Source organism: Canis lupus, chromosome 6 (genome assembly GCF_048164855.1).
Source record: "Canis lupus baileyi chromosome 6, mCanLup2.hap1, whole genome shotgun sequence".
Classification (NCBI taxonomy): Eukaryota; Metazoa; Chordata; class Mammalia; order Carnivora; family Canidae; genus Canis; species Canis lupus.
The window spans coordinates 32,587,513-32,604,284 of NC_132843.1; the positions used below are offsets into that span (position 1 = coordinate 32,587,513).

The following is a 16,772-nucleotide window of genomic DNA, read 5'->3' on the forward strand; positions in this document are numbered from 1 at the left end:
TGGCTTCTGGATCTCAATCCTTCAGTCTGCAAAATGAAGACAGACCTATGACCCAAAAGCCAGCTGTGTATATGAAATACTCAGGGAGCTTTTAAAAGATCTAAATTGGGGGCCTCACTAAAATCTTGAGCATTAGGGTCCAAGAACATGTTTTTGTTTTAATTTACCAGGTTATTTGGATACAGCCTTTCCAGAACTGATTTTTAGATCTCCTGGACTATTCACTGAAGGTCACCCACTCAGTGCTTTGTGATTCTTGAGGACAAAACAGCTGAGGTGAGCTAAGGTAGCCAAAATTTCACCATTAAAGATTCAGTATTTTGAGTTACAAAACCTTTGTTTTCAAAAGTCCCCACTAAAAGGCAAATACCCTTCATAGAGGCAATATCCTAATCCAGTGTAGCTTACTTGTTGGCCATTATCAATTATACTAACTGATTGAGAGGATAGTTAACATAGTGAAACCAAAGAAATGCTTGTGTATGTGTGAGGGTAGAATTTCCTAGAATAATATCTTTATTTTCAAATATGGTAAATAAGCAGCAGAGAGCTTATAAGTAGAGTGATCATATAATTTTCCATCCAAAATGAGAATAAAGGGGGATTATTGATAGTCACATTAGATATAAACCAGGGCATACAGTAATATATGTTCACCCTAGTTATAAAGGAATTATCTACATCACAAAGAAAGTTAACATTTAAGAGAGAGAGCCTAGAAATATCAAAGAACGGGACTAGAAGTTCAAGCCCCAGACTTCTTCACTGACTCACATCACAGCCTGTTGTGATTCAAATTCATTTCACTTTGGGTCCATGTTCATCCTTATTTCTCAGAAACAAGCTAAAAGTATGTATGTATTATACCTTTCTCTTCTACTTCTTTCCTATCTCCATATTCTAGCTGGCCCATTTTGGGGCTTGGACTCCATCACATCTGTGATATTCCATTGACTCAGAGAATTTACTAAGGGTTGAAGGTGCCTCTCCTTGGGATAAGCAAAGATACCTGCTATGCAAGATCAACAGAAGCCCATATGAATACCAGGACTCTACCCAGATCCTTAGATAATCCTGTATTAACTGTCCAGAGACTCTGTGCTTTGCCCCTCTGATTCCCATCAGAGGTACCTTAACTAAACCCAAGCGGCCAGTCTGTCAATACCCACCAGGCAGCAGGAAAAATGTCTCTTCCCAACATTAGATTTTCTAATATCACTTATCTAACAAAGGTTATTTCACTCTAGCTTTATTTCTGGGAGATGACTCCTGAGTTGGTAATGACCCCTTCCTCTACCTCTATTCTCAATCAGCCATATTAACAGGTACCAAACACCAGGCTTGGGATTTTAAAAAAATAAATAAATAACCTGTTTTTCAGTTCCCCTTCATGTTTGAAAGGAAATTTGTAAATTGTCTACTTGACTTAATTTTTCCTCTGGACTCACACCTATTTGCTATAATAAGAAGTTCCCCCCGGGGTTTCACTCATCTGCAGCATGTGGCAGGAAAAAGGGGGATTACAATTGTATTTGTCGACATTTCCGAGTGGATTTTCTTTCAGCAAGTCTGCTATCAATTCTGTCTGCTGAAATAGCATTTTAATGTGTTACCTGCCGGTCAAGTATGTTCTGTTAAGTTAACTTCTGCCTCTGCTGTGTTTTCTAATGCTGTTTACCATTATTTTTTCCCATTGTTATCAAGCTTATTATTTTTAATAGAAATGTGGACTATGCTGTTTTGATCATGTCTCTATTTCTGCGGTACATTAAGTTGAAAAGAAAAAAGGGGAGGGTGTAGAGAAAGCAGCAAACTGGGCCTTCTCCTGCTGGAAAGACTCTTTTAATGATTTTTATTCTGTAGATGGGGAGATGCTCTTAACCTCCCTGGCCCAGTAAGATGTGATTTCTTGACACTGAGCATATTGCAAATGCATTTTTATCAGAGCCGTATAAGGTGGACACCGAGGGGATTTCTCCAGTACTTAACAAAGCCATCTATTTGCAACACAAAGTGATGCTTTGTTTACCCTTCCTCTTTGTCCTGGGCATGGTATTATTCTAGAGGCATTGCTTCTCCCCTGCAAACTGTCAGTGGCCAAGGGTACTTTTCAGTGTGTTTGGGATCATAATTGGCAAAAATGTCTGCTCAGTAGTGAAACAGAGGTAAAGGTCAGACACAACACGGTGGGGGCCATTCTCCAGTTTGCATGACACAGACACCAAAGTATCTTGCCCATTCTCCAAAGTTCACAGACCCTTCTCCGTATTCCAGGGACACAGCCTTTCCTCCCTGCCAGATAATTAGCAGCAGCAGCAAGCCCAGCCAACTTGTCACTGGGCACTCAATGGTGCTCCTTTCCTCCAAGCTCATTTCCTTGGAAGGTGAGAGCCATTATCGTAAAGAGGGATATTGTAAATTCTGTTCCTCCTGCTACACCATGGCTCTGAACAGAGAAATTTGTGTTTTCTGCCAGGAAGAAGAATAACATTTATTTAATGGATGCTGAGCAAAAGGTATTCACATTTCATGCTTCGGGGCTTAAGCCGATCCTAGATCAGTAGGGAACTTTTCCAGGCTCCGAATTGTACAACTGGGTAAGTGCTTAGTGCTAACAACCCTTCTGTCCCCATCCAGGCATGGTCTGAGGTCACCATCTCAGGGGTGTCCCCGCATCCCCTCAGCTCCTAAATTTGCTCACAAACCATACTTTACATCCCTGCTCCTGCCAGCTTCCCTTACAAACTTAAACCTATTGGTATTTTTTTATAGATAGCTCTGCTCCACTGAATTCCAGTTCTGCTTCACCAGCATCCCAGACCCTTCAAGGGAATCCCCTATAGTGTTAGAGCTGTAATACATGAGTGTTTCCTCATTCAGCTTTTGGGACAGCCGAAAACCAAGAGGACAGGAAAAAGAGGGTAGCTTTCAAGCTAGAAAGATCAATCTAAGTTTAACTCACCTTTGCACCCTAAGTAGTTGGATAATCATAAATTGCTATATCTCATTGACAGTTTCCTCACCTGTAAAAAGGAATAATAAATCTTGCCTTGCAGCATTGTTGCAGGGAACAAGTAAAGTCACATGTAGATGTGTGGTCCGTAGAGGACAGAAGTTGGATCACGTCTCCCTTCTCTCAGGGGACTGCAATCTAGTCTGCCTCTAACACTAACTTGCTAAGTGACTTCTAACAAGTCATTCAAATTCTCTGTGAGTTCATCTTCAAAATGAGGAAGAGAAAAACCTCTATCCTGCCTTCCCTGCAGGATTATTATAAGGATTAAATGAAATATTCATTAAAACAGAAATTTCTACAATGTAAAAAAAAGAAGTGTTGCGAAGAAATAAGGTGTTACTATTATGCTCATGCTTACTCTTATTATCTTTAAATTCTAAAATTGTATGCTTTAAAAATATTTTAAATATGCCCACAATCAACTAGACCTATCTAAAATTAAAATGATGCCTTTTAATCACTTATAGATATAGGCCACAATGCTCTAATGGTAGAAAAGCTGACATAATCTTGTGTTTTGAGAATAGATTTGTTCTCAGAGCTGGGACAAAAGATTCCTGGTAGCTTGGTCTTTACAGAAAATGAATAAGGACTTGGAAATTTTATTGCATCACAATTAGGTGAAAAGCCTTGTATGTAAATACGTGAAGCATATAATAGACATTCACTAAGTGTCAGATTTCAACTGTTCATGGTGTGCCAGTCAGTCTTGGCCTTTCTCCTCACTCCCACTGCTGGCCTTTTGACTCTCTCCACCATTCCTTCCCATATACTTCGCCTCTCCTCCCCAGTTCCTAGGGCCATCTGCACCAAGCTAACCAAGCACTTCCAGTTGCACACCCTACCCTTACTGCTAGTCTTCCCCAGGCATAAATTCCCAATGTCCTAGCTAAGGTTTTGGGAGATTCTGCTTTGTTCTGGTTTCCTGAGCCCTTTCTCACTGATGTCCAGGGATCCTTCTCCATTTTCAGGACTCCTCACTACTTGACCTCAAATCCTCCAGGATTTAAGACTCTTCTGTTTACAAATAACAAAACCATTTTGTTTGTTACAATAACAAAAACCATCTCAATCTACCTTGTGAAAGAAAAATTAGAAGAATATGCTAGGAGAACAAAGAAATGTCTCACAGAACCCAAGGCTTGAATTGTGCTGGGCTTCTCTCCATCCATGCATCTTCCTCATTGGTTTCTTTGCAGTTCCTCATTCTTTGTTTCCTCAGTCCATCTGAGACCTGACAGCCTGGGAGAGTGAAATACACAAATCTAGCTACCAGGAAAAAATAATCACTCCTTGGAGCCCAATTGCAAATTCACAGATAATGAGGACTAATTAGTTTGACCTAGGTCAGGTGATCACTCCCAATTTAAACAACAGTTATATAAAGGGGAGAGAAGTGAGTCATTGTTGACCAAAATTTGGGGAATAGGAGGACACTGGAAGCTCGATACTCCAAAAGGGTCCACTTCACATGGGAGGGTGGCCTTCAGCACTGGCCTCTTCTCCTGTTCTAGCCCTGTTAGGTGATATCTTCCACTGAGCCCTTCATAGCATAAAGAATACCACCAGCCCATGCCAGTGGCATAGCCCATGGCTGTGCATGCTATAGAAGACAATGGCACATGGTGTTTGATACTTGGTTCACTCTGGCATCTGCTTACACTGGGCAATGCTACTGCTTCTGTGATGCCACCCTATTCCCCACTGGAAGGTGTAGCTGCTGAGTCTCACTATAACTAGTAGGCACTGAGGCAGCTTTGGCTGGGTTCCATTACTCCTTGCTATAGTGCCCACCTTTGGTGTACATTGTGGACAAGTCTAAAAAGTACCTTCCACAAGGCTGGACCACTGTTCAGAGGTCATTGTCTCTATAGCCACTGTTCAGAGGTCATTGTCTCTATGGCTGCCCTTCTATTGCCTGCACTTCCTATCAGGTACCTTTACTGGCACATGGATTATTTAAGGAACCAAAATACTTGGGGTGAGGGGTTGATAGAGAGAAGGGGTCTAGAAAGAGAAAGAAGGCTTCTAGACTTCTATTCCATTCTTGTGCCAAAGTCTGTTAGTGGGGTTTCATATGATCTGTGTTACAGGGATTCAGATGGACCCACTCTTTCTGTCTTTTATTTTTGACCCCAAGCATCATTCCAAATACAAGGCTTTGTCAAGGTTTTAATGCCTAGTTTCTTCATCCCTTAACATGAGTTTTCTGCTAAGAGACTGCTTAGCTTTCACTAATTCATGCTGGCATGTCCTCAAATCCAGTTGTTTGATAGGCATAGACATGTAGGAATCTCATCTTGAACTGGGATCTTACCAGGATCAGAATTGAAGAGAAATAACTGTGGATTAGTTGTGAAGCTAAAATTTAACTTAAAAGAATTTTCTTTCATTTGAGATGATCAGAATTGCCATTCTTGGTGAATCTCATTGTTTGGTCAACTAAGATCTTTTTTTTTTTTTTTCCTTTTAAATCAAGAGCAGTCTCTTACAAGGAGGAAGTTGTTTCTAAACAACTTAGCTTTCTTTGTATTAAAATTTGCTTTGTGTTAAAATTGTATGACAACAGATCTGCCAGACATTAGAGCAGTTTGAAACTGGTTATATCTGCAGTCAGGCCAAATGAAAAGCTGATGGTCTCCAAGTGAGGGAATATGGTGGTGGGTTGGGTGAGGCTAGGGCCGGGAAGGAAGGAAAGAGAGGCAGTAGTTGGAAGCTGCTGTAAAATACTGTAAAATGTTGCTGAGGGCATCATCCTGAGCTCCTTCTCCCCGAATCCCCTGGAAGAACTGACAACTGCCTGGCCTTTACAAAATGAAATTGACATTTGCAGGCTTAGGTTCAACAGAAGCTGAAAAGGGAGGGGTGGAGGATGCTGTAGGCAAAGCCAGAAAGCCCAGTTCCCTGGATCCAGGGCAGCAAGCCCATAACTCTGCTGTGAGTGATGGGTCAATATCCAATAACTCCAAATCAAAAGCTGAAGTCTTCTTGAGTCAGCAGAGCTGAAGCCTCCTTCAGGGGATAAGAATACAGCACCGGCCCTTCTGACAGAGCTGGAGTTGCCAGTAGCCTTTAATCTAAGGAAACCACAGGCAAAGCAAACTTGGCATATAACTTTTCCAACATTAATTAGCACCCTTAAGTTTAAAGGGGGGAAAATAATAATACTCTTGAGAGGGCAGTTAGAGCTCAAACTCAATTCATTTGGATTCAGCACACAAGTCTCTGGGGAGGGGACGAATGGGCAGAGAACAGAGTACGGGCTTGGAGTGGCAGAGAGATTATTTTCAGGTCAACTGAACAGTGGCTCTCAGAAGCAGTCCATTGTTTGAATTCTGTTTCATGATATTGATTACAAATCATCCTTAGTAGTTCTTCACCTTTTTGGTCAGGCTCTGCCTGTCCTATTGGAAATAGGATGCAGTATGTCCTGGAGCTCTGCTAAAAGTGTTCTTTTCTTAAATGAAGTGAGCCTGTTGGGGGGGGGGGGGGGCTGGTGACGGAGGTGGCAGGATAGAAATCAGACAGGGTTTTAAAATGTATTTTTAATAAGTAATTATCTAGTTAAAGAAAATTAGCTAACAATTTTTATTTCCACTGACTAGAAATGAAAAACAAATCAGAGTTAAAAAAAAAGTGTCGGGGGCGGGGGGGACAGTATGTACTATTTGCTATTTATGTGGATGTTAAAGACATACAAACAAGTTCTTTTTAAAATGAAGCGAGGATATACCAATCAAATTCACAATAGTGGTTCCACGTGGTAAGGAGGAAAAAGGACCAGAATTGAAAATGGTGGACAAAGAAGCTTTCTCTTACTATTCTAATTTTTCTCTTTGAAAAGAATTAAAATTCATAAACCACTTGTATAATTATTTATAGAAAGGGAAAAAAATATATATATATATTAAATTCCTGAAGTTAAAACAAAGAGTTTTAGATGGTTAGATGGTTATGGTTTCTGTCTGCTTTGCATTAAAAGATGACTCTTTAAAAATAGTTCCTGGACAAAAGATACTGGACTCCTGACTCTGAGATTATATTGAAATGGTACCTAAATTCTGATATAGACATAGACGTGAGCCTTGGTTCCCTTAGGCAGCGAGGAAGCAGAAGTCAGGCTCTGCGCAAGGAACCATTGCTACTTCTTCAAGTCCATTCTCAGTCAAGAAGCACATTGAATCTATCACAGAGCTCTACTTCTTTTATTTTTATATTTTATCATTATTGCATATGTAGCACATTTTAAAACAGTGATCTAAAATATTTTCAAATATTTATGTAAACATTTAAAATTGCAAACAATTTAATATTGTATTTTATTCTCGTTACAAAGTACTGCTGTGTATTAATTATCATCATACACTTTATTTTGCAAATGAGAAAACTGAGGCCTCAAAGGAGGAAGTAACTTCTAAATCTTACAAATAACAATAAGCATAACTAGAGTTCAAGTCTAATTCTTAGCTGTCCACCTATTTATTTATTCAACAAACATTAAGCTCCTACTAAATAGATTGTTTTTTAGAATTATTTTCACTGCCTCTGAAAATAATTGTAACTATATTTCCCTGTTTATTCTGTTATTATAAGATACCATTATAGACTGCATTATTCATTATAGTTCCATTTTGCATGCCTTATCCTCTACCCCATCTGTGCAATAGGTTATAAAGTCCTAGGATAGTTCCATAGTTCCGAGACATAAACTTCTTTCACATCCCATGGGGCTTAGCACAGTTCTGGGTATATGGAAACAATCAGTGTTGCTTAACAGATTTACTGATGATTATTCAATAGGTATAAAAGCCTAGATGTTAAAGATTAACCCACAGATCTCTAATTATGTTAAAGAGGTAGAACCATACCACATATATCCCAATCTGCCCCAGACATATGTGCAAGATGGTAAAACCCTATAGCTGGGCAGAAACTTCAGAGAACATCCTCCATGCCTATGTTACTGTTCTAAGCTTCTTATTTCATTCCCAATTATAGCCTGTTACATAACATTGAGAACATAATCAGATAATACCTTCTGGTTAGAAAAATAAAAGGTAAAAAACACAAAATTGTCATCTATCAACTGGTTTTTATTGAGATCCTATTATGTGCACAATATTTTGGATGATATTGTGAATAAGCAGAGTAAAGTACATGGACACTTTCCTTTTCCTCTATGTGAACTACACTTTACAGTTTATATGTTATCTCATTTGGAACATTATAGTCCAGTATGGCTGTTACATGCTTGAGCTCTGAGCCACAGTCTAAATTTAAATCCCAGCTTTACCACTTTCCAGCTGTGTGACCTCAGGCAATTTGCTTAATCTTGCCAAGCCTCAATTTCCTCATTTGTACAGCAATGATAATAGGGTTCTTGGGAAGATTAAAAGAGATAATTCATGTAAAGCACTTATAGCACAGTGTCTGGCACAGAGTAAGCCCTCAGTAAATGTTAGCTATTCCTATTATCATCTTTACAACCACCCTGCGAGGTAGATAAGGCACACATTATTTATACATTAAAGAGAAAAGTGGGGCAGAGAAACATTTGATTAGTTGCAAAAGGTGGCAGAGCTAGTAAAGGCCATGTACTTCAGGCATTCTCTCTCAAGTCTCATACTCACCGTCTATCACACTGTCCCTCTGACAGTAGGGGTGAGAGGAAAAACATACCCACATAGGGAAATATACAAATGTGGAAGGCAGTTCAAGAAAAAATGACTGTCCTTGCTGGCTGAGCTCTCCTGTGCTTTAATTAACATCTGATCTGCTTTTTACCAACAAATGAACACATACTTGGTGTTATGAAGTTCTTTCCAGTTAAGCTTATTTTTTTAATCTAAGCTAGTTTTAATCTCATGCAGACTTGGATTTTTGACACCACGATGTGCTTTTGGATTGACCTGAATAATACAAACATGTATTTGAGGGATAAACATTATTCACTGATGTGGCCAGAGCATTTAGGAAGGAGGCAGAATTTATCTCCAGTCCTACTACAGCCCTTAGACCTAGTTCCCACACTTCAATAAACATCAGATCACAAATTGCTGAGCCCATCTCATAGATTCTGGCTCAGTTGGTCTAAGGTGAATCCTCAGGATTTGCATTTCTAACACATCATCAGGTGTTGCTGCTGGTCTGGGGACCATGCCTTGAGTAATGCCCTATATCAGTGTTTCCCAAAACATAGTCCCCAGACAGTCTGTACCCAGTCATCTTAAGGTATCATCAGAATGCAGCTTCTAAAGCCCCACTCTGAATTCACTATATAGACTTCTTTTGGGATGGGTTATGGAAACCTGCATTTTCACAGGTATCCCCACTGAATTTTAAGTCACTGAAAGTTTCAGAACCATTAATTTAAATTTTGAGTTTTCCTATGACCTAAATCTCATTGTTATATGCCCAGGACCTAACAGAGTGCCTGGTCTAAAGTAGCTACAAAATACATGTTTTTATTTAAATATATCCACCTTTGTGTCTAGTCCTGCATTCACCTATCCCGGCCCTTCCAGGAACAGCTCTCTACTCAGAATTCCCACTTTACTGCCACACCCACCAGTCAACATGTAGAATTCATTGTCTTAAAACAGGTTTTTTATTGTCATTTTAATTACTCTCTCAACCTGTTATTAGACCTTATACAAACCTCTTTATTTAATGAGATTATAATCTCCCTGAGGAAAATGACCTGGCCCCTGCTCCTTCCATTCACAGAACCTCAATCCCAGTCAATGCATTGTTATTTCACCCCCAAATAAAATATTCATTTATCTTAAATTTTGTTTCACTGAATTAAAAACATGTTTTTATTCATCCAATAATTTAATCGAGCACCTACTAGATGCCAGACGCTTATCAAGACTCTAGGCAGGTTCTCAATTAACATATATAAAAATAATCAGTAAATTAATAGTTAGCAAACACTAATCCTCTTTCATTTTTTCTGTTCTCTATCACCACCACCCCCCACCCCCACACACACACCTCTAGAAAGCTGACAATATTCACTGACAGCTGAGAGGGGGCAAAGCTCTGATAACAAAATGATTTCTCAGGAAGGACCAGGGAGTTTATCTCAATGAATATCTATGCAATTCTCCTCCCTACCTCACCCCAGAGAAAGAAGAAAGCCATTCTTGTTGCCCCTTCCAATCTAATGACAGACACTTTCATATTCCCCATATTCAATCCTTACTTTATCATATCACACTACATTGTTTTTTCACTGTGTGGCAGGGAAATGCTATAATCAGTTTTATGGAAGGCTCTCCCAGAATCAAGTAGCTGTAGGCAAGATTGGCTGGCAGCACGAGTCAGACATTTACAGATGTGGATCTAGCTGTGCAAGAGGAAAAAGCAATTTAAAGAGACATTTCGAGTTTGAGAGGCCTAAATATTTCATCTTTAGTTTAGTAATTAATGGCTTGAAAAGTACTCAATTAGAAATATTTTCATAAATATTTTAAACAAAGAAACAATTTTTTTAATCCCTAGAATTAATCCCCAAATGATAAAGCCAGAGAAAATGAAAGGGCAATTAATATTTGTCTTCAAAAAATATATAAGTTTATTGCTGGAGGAGGTCTTAAAGATCAGCAATCCAACCCCTTCCTGGGACAAAGCCAAAGCAAGATTTTGTTGCACGGATTAGGTAAAATGTTAATGACAGGGACTGTTAGAACCTTAAACAGTACAACTGAGAGAATTTGGGCAAAATAGTGATCCAGAGTCACAGCTAGACCCTAGTCTCGGAGGCATATCTCTTCCTACTCCCTCTTTTACTGCCTCCTGGGAAACACTCTCCCACATTCCAGCCAACTTAGAAAAAGAAGCAGTCTGTCTCCATAAAGGATTTCAACTGGATATAAAAACCCCATTTCCCATGGTAAACTTGGCTACAGGGAATCTCTCCTTCTACATCCTCCTATTTTTCTTTAAAAGGCAGGAATGATGGCTGTGTCATATTTATACTTTGGCAAATATCTGTGATATGCAATTTATGAGAACTAAAGTACTTTTGTGCATTGAAACCTCTCTATCATTTGCCTATCATGATGTCTAAAGTTCTCACCATTAGAACATTATTCCAAAACCACTAAAATGTAAAGCATTTTGTCTTCAGAAAACTAACGCTATTTGTAGGAAGGCTTACACATGAATCAGGCAGCAGTCATTAATGCATGGGCATAGAAGGACCCTGAAGAAATGGTACATACGATCCATGCTTGGAAGAATAGAGGCTGAAGCCATGGGTGCTGCCTGGGGAAGGTGAATATAAAGGTAACGTAAAGGTAAGTCCTAATAAAGCCAGATTACAACTTGAGGAGAGCAAGTAGCTGAATTACTGAGAGGAAAAAAATAAAGAAGGAAACCAGAAATGAGCTACCTTACTTCATAATTTGAACTATGGTTGACTTCAGATGATCCCCAAGAAAAGCATAGGCTAACATAAACTTAATAACTCATTCAGCAAGTATTAATTGTACACCTATTCTGTGTTAAATTCTGCTGAGAAATGCAGAAGAGAACTTAAGGTATGTGTTTTTTACTTTAAAAAAAAAAAAAGATTATTGGTCGCAGCTGGCGTGGAGCGAGCTCGCGGGCCGGGAGCCTGAAGCTAGAGAGCCTCTTGGCCCCCCGGCGGCTGTACGCGTCGGCCCAGCGGCCGTCACCAGGCCACAAAATGAATATATTGAGTTACACCGGAAGCGCTATGGCTATAGTTTGGATTACCATGAGAAAAAGAGAAAGAAAGAAGGTCAAGAGGCTCATGAATGTTCAAAAAAAGCAAAAAAGATGATTGGTCTGAAAGCTAAGCTCTACCATAAACCACGGCATGCTGAGAAAATACAAATGAAAAAGACTATCAAGATGCATGAAAAGAGAAACACCAAACCAAAGAATGATGAAAAGACTCCACAGAGAGCAGTACCTGCATATCTACTGGACAGGGAGGGGCAGTCCCGAGCTAAAGTACTTTCCAGTATGATTACACAAAAGCGAAAAGAGAAAGCGGGAAAGTGGGAAGTTCCTTTACCCAAAGTTCGTGCTCAGGGAGAAACAGAAGTATTAAAAGTCATTCGAGGGATCCCTGGGTGGCGCAGCGGTTTAGTGCCTGCCTTTGGCCCAGGGCGCGATCCTGGAGACCCAGGATCGAATCCCACGTCGGGCTCCCGGTGCATGGAGCCTGCTTCTCCCTCTGCCTGTGTCTCCGCCTCTCTCTCTCTCTCTGTGTGACTATCATAAATAAATAAAAATTAAAAATAAATAAAATAAAAAAATAAAAGTCATTCGAACAGGAAAGAGAAAAAAAGAAAGCATGGAAGAGGATGGTCACTAAAGTCTGCTTTGTTGGAGACAGCTTTACAAGAAAACCACCTAAACAGGAAAGATTCATTAGGCCAATGGGCTTACGTTTCAAAAAGGCCCATGTAACACATCCTGAATTGAAAGCCACCTTTTGCTTGCCAATACTCGGTGTAAAAAAGAATCCCTCATCCCCACTATATACAACTTTGGGTGTTATTACCAAAGGTACTGTCATTGAAGTGAACATGAGTGAGTTGGGCCTTGTGACACAAGGAGGCAAAGTTATTTGGGGAAAATATGCCCGGGTTACCAACAATCCTGAAAATGATGGGTGCATAAAAGCAGTCCTGCTGGTTTAACAGCAGTTTCAGACAAGCAATCCCTTGTAATTACTGAAGACTACACACCCGTCAGGAAGACCACCATTGTTGTGGTGGTTCTGAATGCTACCAAACAGCCTTATGTATCTACAGTCATCAAGACATTTATTCTACTGTAAAAAAGGTGAAATAGACATTTATTAAAATAAGTGGTCTTTAAAAAAAAGATTATTTATTGGAGGGGAGGGAGATTAGAGGGAGAGGGAGAGAGAGAATCTCAAGCAGACTACCCACTAAGCACAGAGCCTTATGCAGGCTATGCAGGGATCCATATCATGGCCCCAAAATATGACCTTAGGCAAAAATCAAGGTCTGCAGCTTAACTGAGCCACCCAGACACCCCATATGTTTCTTTCCTTAAAGAGACAGCAAATGGATAGAGACAAGATTGACAGAATTCTTAACTGAAGAAACACAATGGCTGTGCTTTAGAAGTGCAACCAACCAACATTCATTGAACCCTGATAAACCCAAAGCAGCAAGTTGGGTATAAGGGAAGTCTTGGTACACAAGACTTAAGAGAACATGGCCTTGGTTCACAACATGGCCTTGCTATTAGGATGGGAGATAAGGTCCAGGCAGTTAGTCTAAGCAGAATCTCTAAGCCCTAGGTATGTGTTTGGAGTGAGAAGAGGGACATTAATTCTACTGGAGACAGTCTTCATTGTAAATGTGTCACTAAATCTGAACCTTCACTTGAAGGGAAGGTAGACCTAGTAGTTGCAGATGAGGGATGATGCATTAAAGGAGGCCACAGAAGCAGATACACAATGTATGTTTGCAGGACTGTGAGCAGTCTTGATGGAGATGAAGAAAACAAGTGAGAACTTAGGAGGTGGGTCTTACATGGCCTTGGAGATTTTGTCCTTTTTCCACTTTTTAGGCATCAAGAAATAAGAGGAAACTTTGTAGGGCCTTTGAATCCCCAGCCTAATTCTCTAAAGTTGTAGAGAGAATTAGACCCAACTCCAGGAACTGATTTCATCATTTAACATGTGAGTGACTTGGGCAAATCTTGTAACCTCCCTTAGCTTATTTCCCCATCTATAAAATGGGGTAATTTTTACTACTGGGTTGAAAGGGTTATGAGAACCAAATTAGATAAGGTTTGTTTTTTTTTTTTAAGGTTTTATTTATGTATTCATGAGAAACACATGCAGTGAGAGAGAGAGAGAGAGAGAGAGAGAGAAGCATAGAGACACATGCAGAGGGAGAAGCAGGCTCCAGGCAGGGAGCCTGATGTGGGACTTGATCCCGGGTCTCCAGGATCAGGCCCTGGGCTGAAGGTGGCGCTAAACCGCCAAGCCACCTGGGTTTAAGAGTATCCTAGACAAAGCTATATAAATATTCATTATCATCATTATTATGGAAGTGCCCCCAGCATGCTTGGTGGAAGCTGCTTAGCACTAGGGCAGGACACATAATTAAATTATTCTGTTCTGAAAAGACCTTATAGTCCAGAAAAATAAATATTTACCTAAAATTGGAAATTAAGAGCTAGTACATTTATGAGGGGCATCTGGCTTCTGGCTCAGTGTGCACACTTTCCAAGCAGTGTGAAAGTTAGTTGCACAGTATTTAATAGGGGTGGGAGGTCACCCTGACCCTTCAAGAAGTATTTAGATAGACACAATACAGCAAATGCTTTCAGAAAGAACAACCAAGAAATATTTTTATATACTTCTGATGGATTAGAACTCCTTTATACGTCAATACAATTAATGTATTTCCTAATTATAACATAAATACAAAGTGCAGTGCATTTTATTCTCCTTTACATGTGCTTCAAAGACCTCAAATGCAGCTATAAAGAGAATCTTAAGGCTGGTCAATTAAATAACATTGACTGGTAATAACTGTGCAGATTTTAAATTTATTATAAGGATATTCCAAAGGATCAAGCTAACAATATGTTCAGTTTCAATGTAAATGCCTCTTGTTCCCTTAACGGGCCCCATCCCAACTCTTCTTAAGAAATACCATTATCTGCAGACTTCCAATACATCTTTAGAACCCATGAGAGGCCAGGGTTGTAGTCATGCTTTGCAGGCAATCACACAAGTTCCCACATTTAGAAAGGCCTTACAAGTATCACAAGTAGTTTAATGCCCTTGTTATTATTCTTAATAATCTTATCTTTGAACTTTGTGTTTTATAAGTAAATCTGATGGGACAATAGAGCATAGGTGTGAGTAGAAAAAATAAACATAGGAAAAGAAAAGGCTTCACTATTTAGTACCTTTCAATGGTGTGTTTTGGCTTGAGTTGACCATGGCTATATTTGTAACATAGCTCTTTAGACAAGATGCATGAGAACTGGGCTAACCTTGCAGCTACTGTTTCTTCATCTCCCACTGGACCTTGTTCTTATGGCCCTGGTATGATTCCAGCCTATTCCACTGGAGTCATGATAGATTGCCATCTGTGACCAGGCTATACCGTCTTTTGATCACAAAGCTATGCTACATTTTCAGAAATAGACGAAGACAATAAAGGCAGGGATCCCTGGGTGGCGCAGCAGTTTGGCGCCTGCCTTTGGCCCAGGGCGCGATCCTGGAGACCCGGGATCGAATCCCACATCAGGCTCCCTGCATGGAGCCTGCTTCTCCCTCTGCCTGTGTCTCTGCTTCTCTCTCTCTCTCTCTGTATGACTATCCTAAATAAATAATAATAATAAATGTTTAAAAAAAAAGACAATAAAGGCAATGTATTAGTCCTTTTAGTTGTAAGGATGTGTTAATTTTCTGTTTTAATCTCTGATGAGGAAATATCCCCTATCAAAATCAATCTATGTTTCCAAAAGTAAGTCTTAAAAATAGAAGCAAAATAGAAAGAAAGAAAGAAAGAAAGAAAGAAAGAAAGAAAGAAAGAAAGAAAGCAGCAGCCAAAGAAATATTAAACAACTTACTCAGATACTCAAAATAAAAACAATGAGTTTAGATTAAAATTCCAAAATGTCAAATTGGCTTCTACTTTGGCTGTTACTTATCTAGTTCCTTTCATGGGACTAAATTTGGATTTCTCTTTCATTTTCAGTACTTCAGCACATTCTGATTTGTTTTAAATGGGTACAGGGACACATACACTTATACGCACCTGTCAAGAAACACATTTTCTAAATTCACAGTCTGTAGATATTGATGTTCTATTTAGAAGGAAGTCAGACAATATATAAAAACTGTAGGGAAAAGTTTCTTTGCATAACAAAAGAGCTAATGCATCAAGTTATGGTTTGTTAATGGCATTCAATTAACACATAACTGTTGTTAGTTGATTAAAAATTAACTGTGAATAACCATTTAACATTTAGCACTTACAAATGTTCCTTGATTTATTAAAGTTGTGGGAGCTAAGCAGTCTGGGGAGAAGCTAGAAATATTTGGTTAGATTTTTTAATGGAAATTTCAGGCACATTGTGAAATATTTCTTCCTAGTAAATATACATTTGTAAATCAATCTTCATGTTTTAACCGCTCATGAAGAATTTTGCAGACCTCCTGTTTTAAAGGCACTTGAGAAATAAATATCTGCCAGGGAGAGAAATCCCATCAGTTTTCTTGCTGTTCCTATACAGATGGTGGACCATACTGTGAAATTTGCTGTTCTTCGATTGCTCCATTCTGCACACGCCCCAAGGAATCTCAGAATTGTAGAAACTAGAGATGTAATAGACTAAATAGGTCATCTATTCCAATAGAAATTTTACCAGATTTATACAAGACTCTTTTGAATTTACAATACAACTTACTTCCAAGGGGGTCCAAGTGCCGAACGAAAATTGGCTTTTTTTTTTCCAGCCACCCTAGCGTCATATATTATGTTCTACTATTAATCATGTTTTTCTCTTGTGAAGATAATACACCATCAGAATGTGCACACGGAATTGCTTTTCCAACAAAGGGATTAGATTTGCAGTGATCCATTTCCAGGCTCTCATCTGCACCCCACCCCCACCCCAATCCAATGGCTGTATTTGTAAGACAGCTTTCTGAAGTCTTAGGAGTATTCTGTGCCCCAGAAATAAACATACAGGAAACTAGCCTTTGTGTGGGCAA

At 39.4% G+C, this 16,772-nt stretch overlaps 1 long non-coding RNA gene and 1 pseudogene across 7 annotated transcripts in view; both read left to right on the forward strand.

Annotated features, from left to right (window-relative positions):
* The window catches only part of LOC140635186 (uncharacterized), a 127,840-nt gene that overhangs the window by 36,420 nt on the left and 74,648 nt on the right, over positions 1-16,772 (forward strand). For 5 of the 7 annotated variants that reach the window (XR_012032555.1, XR_012032549.1, XR_012032548.1 and 2 more), the window contains exons 4-5: positions 171-276; positions 2,477-2,597. This is a non-coding gene — a long non-coding RNA (uncharacterized lncRNA). Of the gene's footprint in view, positions 1-170; positions 277-2,274; positions 2,385-2,476; positions 2,598-16,772 lie in introns of all 7 variants that reach the window. The other 2 variants (XR_012032551.1, XR_012032550.1) reach the window with 1 other exon arrangement.
* On the forward strand, positions 7,831-12,914 carry LOC140634824 (ribosome biogenesis protein NSA2 homolog pseudogene; annotated as a pseudogene).